This window comes from Rutidosis leptorrhynchoides, chromosome 1 (genome assembly GCF_046630445.1).
Source record: "Rutidosis leptorrhynchoides isolate AG116_Rl617_1_P2 chromosome 1, CSIRO_AGI_Rlap_v1, whole genome shotgun sequence".
Lineage (NCBI taxonomy): Eukaryota > Viridiplantae > Streptophyta > Magnoliopsida > Asterales > Asteraceae > Rutidosis > Rutidosis leptorrhynchoides.
The window spans coordinates 334,339,197-334,349,522 of NC_092333.1; the positions used below are offsets into that span (position 1 = coordinate 334,339,197).

The following is a 10,326-nucleotide window of genomic DNA, read 5'->3' on the forward strand; positions in this document are numbered from 1 at the left end:
CAATGCCAATTTAGTGGTGCACCGAAGGAAGATCCAAACGAACATCTTCGTACATTTAATAGGATCTTCACTTTATTCAAAATAAGAGAAGTTGAGGATGAACAGATATATCTCATGTTATTTCCCTGGACTTTAAAGGGAGAAGCCAAAGATTGGTTAGAATCGTTACCTGAAGGGGCGATTGATACATGGGACGTTTTAGTTGAAAATTTTCTTAAATAATTCTTTCCGGCATCTAAAGCCGTAAGACTTCAAGGAGAAATTGTTACATTCACACAAAAACCAAATGAAACTCTATATGAAGCATGGACAAGATTTGGAAAGTTATTAAGAGGATGTCCGCAACATGGTTTAGACACTTGTCAAATAGTGCAAATATTCTACCAAGGATGCGACATCACTACAAGAAAAGACATGGATATAGCAGCTGGTGGTTCCATTATGAAGAAAACAGCAACTGACGCTTACAAAATTATTGATAACACTGCTTCCCACTCACATGAGTGGCATCAAGAAAAAGATATCGTTAGATCATCTAAAGCAGCTAGAGCCGATTCTAGCCATGACTTAGATTCCATTTCTGCAAAGATAGATGCTGTCGAGAGGCGAATGGAAAAGATGACTAAGGATATACACTCAATGAGAACTAGTTGTGAGCAGTGTGGAGGACCACATTTAACAAAATATTGTCTTAGTATTGAACTAACAATGGAACAAAGAGAGAATGTTTCATACATAAACCAAAGGCCGGGAAATAATTATCAGAATAATTATCAACCGCCGAGACCAATCTACAATCAAAACCAGAATTATAACCGAAATGTTCCATACAACAATCAATAAGGTCCTAGTAATCAGCAAGTATCCAACAACACTTACAATCAGCAAAGATCTATTTTTCAAAATAAACCACCACAAACCAATGATAAAAAGCCAAATTTAGAAGACATGATGTCGAAGCTAGTTGAATCTCAAACACAGTTTTTCACATCTCAGAAACAAACCAATGAACAAAATGCTCAAGCATTTAGAAACCAACAAGCTTCTATTCAAAATCTGGAACAAGAAGTAAGTAACCTAGCAAGGTTGATAGGTGAAAGAAAACCGGGAAGTTTACCTAGTGATACAAATGCTAACCCTCGAAATGAAACAGCTAAAGCCATTACCACAAGAAGTGGTATTACACTTAAACCACCTGAAATGCCTGTAATTTCTGATGAAGCTATTCCTACTCCACAAGAACCACAACCTGAGCAAGATAAGGAAACAGAACCGGTAGTTGAAAAGGTTAATGAAGATAACACAGTTAAGGCTAAACCTTATGTTAAACCATACCAACCACCACTTCCTTACTCGAGTAAAATGAGAAAAGAGAGACTTGAAGCCGAGCAATCCAAATTCTTGGATATGTTTAAACAGATAAATGTAAATCTTCCTTTCATTGATGTAATTTCAGGAATGCCTAGATATGCTAAATTTCTAAAAGATCTAATCACAAATAGAAATAAAATGGAAGAACTCTCGGCTGTTACTATGAATGCAAATTGTTCTGCAGTACTATTGAATAAGATACCAGAAAAATTATCTGATCCAGGAAGTTTCACAATTCCATGTTTTCTGGGTAGTCTTAGTTCAATAGAAGCATTGGCAGACTTAGGTGCTAGTATAAATTTAATGTCGTATTCACTATACGCTAAACTAGGCCTTGGAGAATTGAAACCAACACGAATAAGCATACAACTAGCCGATCGATCAGTAAAATATCCTAGAGGGATAATGGAGAACATGCTAGTTAAAGTTGTTACCTTAGTATTTCCAGCAAATTTTGTTATTCTGGACATGGAAGAAGATTCTCGAGTTCCTCTCATATTAGGAAGACCATTCTTAAACACGGTTAAAGTAATAATAGATGTGTTTGGTAAGAAACTAACCCTAAGTATAGAGGACGAGAGTGTTACCTTTTCAGTTGATAGAGCCATGCAACAACCGCAATCTGCAGATGATACATGTTATTATATTCAAACTATAGAATCACATGCAGAATTGTTAGAAGAATTTTCAGAATTACAATGAACAGGAGAATGTTCTTTAGGAGAAGGAACTGAACCAATTGATGAAACTGAAATGTTAGCTACACTTATGGCTAATGGATATGAACTAACAACAGAAGAAATTCAAATGCTAAAAGAGGAAGACTGTCATAACCCGTCCTTAACCATAAGAACGTGTTAGATAACGTATGATTTCATTGCGAGGTATTGACCTCTATATGCGACATTTTTTTAAAAAGGAAAACTGCATATATTATACATTACAAACCAAACCATTATTTTTGTTACAAGCTTTAGACAATAAAAAGATGATTATCGTTTAACGATAATCTTCGACTTACAAACTTTACAAATGATAATAACAACACGATTTCTAGCATATTTTACAACACACGTCCTCGGATATGCAGTTTTATTTTTGACACAAATATGAGTACGCATGATCCTGCTTAGATTCAACATAATGCAGCGGAAGCTTTAATTATCACCTGAGAATAAACATGTTTAAAAACGTCAACATAAAGTTGGTGAGATATAGGTTTAGTGCGCAGCAATATATATATATAGACCACAAGATTTCGTATATAAACATTTCAATAAAAGTATTCTAAGTGGTTGAGCACTTGGTAACCATACTTAACATTTTCACGTCGCATATTCCCTTTAATATGAAATCTTACTACACCGTACCAAGTGTAGTCACAAAACGAAGTACTGTGCAACCGTTGAATACTGGTCGTCCAGTCCGGTTGGGGTTGTCAGGCCCGATAGATCTATCAACAGGATTCGCGTTTACAATACCGCTGTAAATATTAGTTACCAAGCTACAGGGAAGTATGCCAGTGGTACAACTCAACGTAGAACATATTTTTCAGTTACTTGTGTCCATATCGTAAAACATAAAATACATGTATTCTCATCCCGAAATATTTAGAGTTTAAAAGTGGGACTATATACTCACTCTTGTCTTGATGATATATATATTTTGACTCGGTCTTCCGGTTGATATCACGAACCTATCCATATATAATATATCAATATGTTTTCATTTTTAAACAAACGTTATAAATATATACTTGTTATACTTTTAATACTTTGAATAATTCCTTAGTCCGTAGTTAGCAGTCCGATGTTAGTAATTCAATTTTAATGGTTCATTTTTAGATGTTTAATATACCCGCAATGAAATAAATAAAACCCCCAACGAAATAAATAAAAACCCATCGTATATGTATTGGTCGAGATTAATCTTGACCCATGGTACCGGTGTTGTCAAATGACGTGTTGCGTACATAAAGTACCGGTGTTGTCAAATGACGTGTTGCGTACAAACATGGGATCTTATGATTAATCTTCTCGTATTGTTTACGGGTGATCCTGAACCATATAAAATTGAATTATAAGTACATATATATAAAATATCATGTTATCTTAGAAATATGTGATTTATATCATTTTTTTCCAATTGATCCCGTAGTTGAAATGATCTAGGATAACCAATTTTGTTTCGGTCATAGTTTCTTCGTTACAAATCCGTTTTCGTTGATTCAAATTGCCATCTTCTTGGATCGAGTTCTTCTTTAAGACTATGAACTGTAAATACCTTGGTTTGTATTCAAAATCATACGGCATAAGTGAAACATTAGTGAAACATATGAAGTTAAACATTTTTGGTTACAACAAAATCCTTTAATGACCATTTTTCTAAAAATACTTATACTTTGAAAAACCAAGTTTTACCTTGTTAAATTAGCATATACATAAGTTATATTACAGGTCTTGAAGTATTTTAAAAGTTAAGTTAGAAGGATCTATTTAGTTTGCAAACAAGTTTGAAAACATTCAAACTATGTTCTTGTTGTTAAACTTTTGTACCACAAAATAAGATAGCTATATATATATGAATCGAATAAGGTTATGAACATAAATTCTACCTCAAGTTCCTTGGATGAAGTTGCTGTAAGAGAGAAGTAAGAAGCTAGAATCAAAAGGGTGATAGAAGTGGATGAAAGATTGGAAGTAAGTTGGTGTTCTTGGAGGGTTTTCTTGAAGTGTTTTTGTATGGTTTTCTTATGGTGTTTTAGTATGGTTTTTGAAGCTAGATCTTTATGGAACTTTGCTGGATTGTTATGGAGTTTAGAGATTAAGAAAGAGTGTGTGTTTTTAGTTAAGAGATTGAAGTAAAAATGAATCAAAAATGATGATACATATATACTCCTAAAAATGTGATCTTTAAGGATAACATGACAAAATTTTAGTTTGTATTTTTGTAATTAGTCTTGCAATGATTCAAAAGTAATTACCTTATACATAAGGCATGAATAAGGGCTGGTTAGGTGGTGATTTGATGTGTATATACCAATAGTAAATACGTATAGAAGCTTGGTATGATACGAGTACAAATACTCTAGGTATACGTATAGAAATTTTGTGAAAAATGGAATGAGGATTCAAATATAGCTATCTTTTGTGAATACACTTATATGATTTTATGTATTTAAGTCTTTAAAAGTGATTAAATACATTACTTATACAATATATGTATAAACATTATATGTCTTAAGTATTTATGTCAAATAACGTTACGTATAGTTATCGTTTTGAAAACTTAAGTTAGTAGTTTCAAAATACACATATAACTTGTTGTTATTAATATAAAATGAGGTATTAAAACATTCTTTAATCATGTTAAATATGTATATATACATATATATACACAAACGTATAATTATCATATATTGTATAGTTCGTGATATCATCGGTCAAACTAGACGGTCAAACGTTGTGTAAAATTCTTTTCGGAAATATAAATCTCGACAATTTGGATTGCTTATCATGTTGGCAAGGTTTAATTTATGTAAATATTAATCTTATAAGTATAGTATGATCGAAAAAGTGCGGGTCGTTACATTACCTCCCCGTTAAATAAATTTCGTCCCGAAATTTTAAAATTGTACCTATTTTGCGTCATCGAGAAACAAGTGCGGATACTTTCGTTTCATCTGATCCTCTCGTTCCCAAGTAAACTCGGGACCTCTTCTAGCATTCCAACGAACCTTAACAATCGGTATATTGCTCTGTTTGAGCTTTTTAACTTCACGGTCCATGATTTCGATTGGTTCTTCGACGAATTGTAGTTTCTCGTCGACATGAATTTCTTCAAGAGGAATGGTAAGGTCTTCCTTTGCAAGACACTTCTTAAGGTTCGAGATGTGAAAGGTATTATGTACTCCGGCGAGTTGTTGCGGTAACTCGAGTCGATAAGCTACCGGTCCAATGCGTTCGATGATCTTGAACGGGCCTACGTACCTTGGGTTCAGTTTACCCCTTTTGCCGAAACGTATTACACCTTTCCAAGGTGACACCTTTAGCATAACCATGTCCCCGACCTGAAACTCTAATGGTTTCCTTCGAACATCGGCGTAGCTCTTTTGGCGACTACGGGCTGTTTTTAATCTCTCCTTGATTTGCACTATCTTCTCAGTCGTTTCATGTATGATCTCGGGACCAGTTAATTGTCGATCTCCTACTTCATTCCAACAGATAGGAGATCTACACTTCCTTCCGTACAATGCTTCGAATGGCGCAGCTCCAATGCTCGCATGATAACTATTATTATACGAGAATTCTGCTAACGGTAGATATTTATCCCATCCGTTTCCAAAATCGATCACACATGCCCTGAGCATGTCTTCGAGAGTCTGAATCGTTCTTTCACTCTGTCCATCGGTTTGTGGATGATATGCGGTACTCATATCCAACCGAGTTCCTAGTGCCTCCTGTAGTGATTGTCAAAACTTTGAGGTAAATCTACTATCACGATCGGATATAATGGAAATAGGTATTCCATGCCTTGAAACAACTTCCTTTATATACAATCGTAATAGTTTCTCCATTCTATCTGTTTCCTTTATAGGCAAGAAATGTGCAGACTTGGTGAGACGATCAACAATCACCCAAATGGTGTCGTATCCCCAGGCAGTCTTTGGTAACTTCGTGATGAAATCCATGGTAATACCATCCCATTTCCATTCTGGGATTTCTGGTTGTTGAAGTAACCCTGACGGCTTTTGATGTTCTGCTTTGACTTTGGAACAAGTTAAACATTCCCCAACATATGTTGCAACGTCTGTCTTCAAATTAGGCCACCAATAATGCGTCTTAAGATCTTGGTACATCTTTCCAACTCCAGGATGTATCGAATATCTTGTCTTATGTGCCTCGTTCAATATCAACTTCCTTAATCCACCCAACTTCGGTACCCAAATACGATTTGCAAAATATCGAATTACATCTTCCCGCATAACGAGTTGCTTCGCATACTTCTTCATTATTTCATTTCCTATATTTTCTTTAGTAAGTGCTTCTCGTTGAACTTCTTTGATTTGTGAGTTGAGATTCATGCGAATTTTTATGTTCATCGCTCGTACTCGAATTGGTTCTCGTTCCTTTCTGCTTAGTGCGTCAGCCACCACATTCGCTTTCCCGGGATGATAACGAATTTCACAATCATAGTCGTTTATTAACTCGACCCACCTACGTTGCCTCATGTTCAATTGTTTCTGATCAAAAATATGTTGAAGGCTTTTATGATCAGTAAACACAGTGAATTTAACCCCATACAAGTAGTGTCTCCACATCTTCAATGCAAACACGACTGCTCCCAATTCTAGATCATGCGTCGTATAATTTCGCTCGTGAATCTTCAATTGTCGGGATGCGAATGCAATAACTTTCTTCCGTTGCATAAGAACACAACCAAAACCTTGTCGCGAAGCGTCACAATATATTTCAAAATCATCGTTCCCTTCAGGTAACGATAAAATAGGCGCCGTAGTTAACTTCTTCTTCAATAATTGAAATGCGTTCTCCTGCTCCGAGGTCCATTCGTATTTCTTCCCTTTTTGCGTTAACGCTGTCAACGGTTTAGCTATTCGGGAAAAATCTTGAATAAACCTTCTATAATAACCGGCTAAACCCAAAAATTGGCGTATCTGCGTTGGTGTCTTAGGAGTCTCCCATTTTTCAATAGCTTCAGTTTTTGCTGGATCAACCTGAATTCCTTCGCTATTAACAACGTGACCAAGAAATTGCACTTCTTTCAACCAGAAAGCACACTTAGAAAATTTAGCATAAAGTTGTTCTTTTCTCAACAATTCTAATATCAACCTTAAATGCTCTTCATGCTCTTGCTCACTCTTGGAATAGATAAGAATATCATCAATGAAAACGATAACAAACTTATCCAAATACGGACTACAAACTCGATTCATGAGGTCCATGAATACAGCTGGCGCATTCGTCAATCCAAACGGCATAACCAAAAATTCGTAATGACCATAACGTGTCCGAAAAGCAGTTTTCGGAATGTCCTCTTCTTTGACGCGAAGTTGATGATAACCCGATCTTAGATCGATTTTCGAATAAACACATGATCCTTGCAATTGATCAAATAAGTCATCAATTCTCGGTAGTGGATACCGATTCTTGATAGTTAACTTATTTAATTCACGATAATCTATACACATTCGGAAAGATCCGTCTTTCTTCTTGACAAACAAAATTGGAGCTCCCCACGGTGATGTACTTGGTCGTATGAATCCACGGTCCAATAATTCTTTTAACTGACTTTGAAGTTCTTTTAATTCGGACGGTGCAAGTCTATATGGCGTACGAGCCACTGGTGCAGCTCCTGGTACTAAATCTATTTGAAATTCTACCGATCTAAATGGAGGTAATCCCGGCAATTCTTCCGGAAAAACTTCAGGAAAATCTCTTGCCACAGGCACGTCGTTGATATACTTTTCTTTCTTTTCGACTTTATTAACATGTGCTAAAATAGCGTAACATCCCTTTTCTAAACACTTCTTGGCTTTCAAACAGCTAATGAGTTTTAGCTTTGAATTACCCTTCTCTCCATAAATCATCACCGGTATTTTATCCTTACCAGGAATACGAATTGCCTTCTTGGCACAAACAACTTCCGCTCCTATTTTGGACATCCAGTCCATGCCGACTATTACATCAAAACCTCCTAATTCTACGGGTATTAAGTCGATTTTAAACGTTTCTCCGGCTAGATTTATTTCACAATCACGACAAATTTTATCGGCTTTAATTAGCTTACCATTAGCTAACTCAATCAAGTACTTAGCATCTAGAGGTAATGATGAACAATTCAATTTAGTGTAAAAATTTATACACACGTAACTTCTATCGGCGCCAGTATCAAATAAAATAGATGCTGATAAGTTATTAATGGTAAACGTACCCGTAACAAGCTCCGGGTCTTCTCGTGCCTCTCTAGCATTAATAACAAACGCTCTTCCACGTGCAGGTCCGCCATTCTGATTCGGGCACTGACTCTTATAGTGACCTTGTTTTCCACAACCAAAACAAGTAATGGTAGCCAAAGCAGTTCTATTTGCGTTGGTGGCAGGAGTCTTGTTGCCATTTGTAACGAGAGCCTTACAATCTTCCGCAAGATGACCTTGTCGATTACACTTGGTGCATAACACACTACAGTAACCAAAGTGATGTTTGTGGCAACGGTTGCATAAAGGACTTTGTCCTTTATAACCAAAACCTGAACCACTACTCGCACCTTTTGTGGTTTCTTGTTTCTTATAAGGTTGTTGTTGGTAACCTCGATCATAATTTCCGTTCCACTTTCTTTTGTTGCTCGATACCTTCACATCAGCAGTGAATGCTTTCTTATCCAAAATGACCTGATCCATTAGCTCGTTCGCCATGGTTATAGCTTCATGAATTGTCTTAGGTTTCGATGCTGTAACATTTGCCTTGACCTTTTTGGGCAAACCAGCTTTGTACATTTCAATCTTCCGTTCTTCGGTTGGAACCAATTCAGGACATAGCAAAACTAATTCCATGAATCGCTGGTTGTAGTTGGTGATTTCAGTACCAACCACCTTCAAACTTCGTAACTCATCTTCTAACTTAATAACCTCATTCCTTGGACAATACTCGGTGATTATCATTGCTTTGAATTCTTCCCATGGAGTATCATAAGCTACATCTCCTCCTACCGCCTTCACATAATTCTTCCACCATGTGAGTGCACTATCTTGTAAAGTGCACGATGCAAACTTGGTCATGTCTTTTTCATCACAACCACTGATTTTAAACACCGTCTCCATCTTTTCTATCCATCGGGTTAAACCGATCGGCCCTTCCGTTCCACTGAATGATGAAGGCTTGCAAGCTTGAAACGTCTTGTAGGAGCATCCTACACGAGGATTTGGATTAACTGCAGTAGCTCTTGCAGCTTCGACCCATAGCATTCTATCGTTGACTCGCTGGTTGATGAAGTTCTCGACTTCTTGTTCCGTCATTCGGTTCAATCGCGCCATTTCCTAATGAAAGAAAATAATTATTCACATGGATTATTATAGATGTAGTGTGTATTTATAGTACATTATAGCTTGTTAATAATATGAACCAGGTATTATTATAAAAGCCTTTTCTTCTTATTAGCGTTTTATAATTATATCTTGGGTAGTACCTACCCGTTAATGTTCATACTTAATAGCTTAGTACAGAACCAATTACTACAATCTAAATAATACTTAACCATGGAAAATTATTGCATTTCATACTTCAATATTTTACATATGCTTATCTTACATCGAACATTAAGCAAACCACACTATTAATATTATACAAAACATTATTCGGTTCCATGGTTTGACACAGCAGCGCATCGTTTGATCTATTTTCTAGGACGTTTAGACACAAAGATTTGCTTAACGCTTATCCTAACTGTCTGCCTATATTTTGGCTGTGGGACTGAAGAACTGGATGCCGGGACAGAATGAATAGGAATAGCGAGGATAGGGGTGGTAGTGTTGAGTGGAATTGGTGCCACATCATTCTCATTAAACTCGGGATTTGGATTTTCTAATTCATTAGCCTTTCGTTTCTTTCCTAGTTCGAACTCGTCTTTTGTAATTTCCTGTATTTCTTCCTCGGGTTCACTTTCCTCCTCGGGTTCACTCTCCTCCTCGGGTTCACTTTCCTCCTCGGGTTCACTTTCCTCCTTGGGTTCACTTTCCGGGTTCTCTATAGTTGGTTCATCCGGAATTTGTGAGTCTTCCCCAAGGATATCATTTTCGTCATCGGACAGGTTAATGACTGGAACGCCATCTGAAGATTCTGATTCGGAGTCGTTGATTGTGATAACAATTTTTGAGCTCGACATCTATCACACAACAACTAACCCATTAGTACTTATATAATATTTACATATAAATTTTAA

General features: G+C 36.4%; 1 non-coding gene across 1 annotated transcript; it reads right to left on the minus strand.

The window, feature by feature from the left end:
- Window positions 1-246: 246 nt before the first annotated feature.
- Window positions 247-353, minus strand: LOC139887193 (small nucleolar RNA R71). The gene has a single exon (XR_011773033.1). It is a non-coding gene; the product is annotated as a small nucleolar RNA R71 (small nucleolar RNA).
- Window positions 354-10,326: the final 9,973 nt, after the last annotated feature.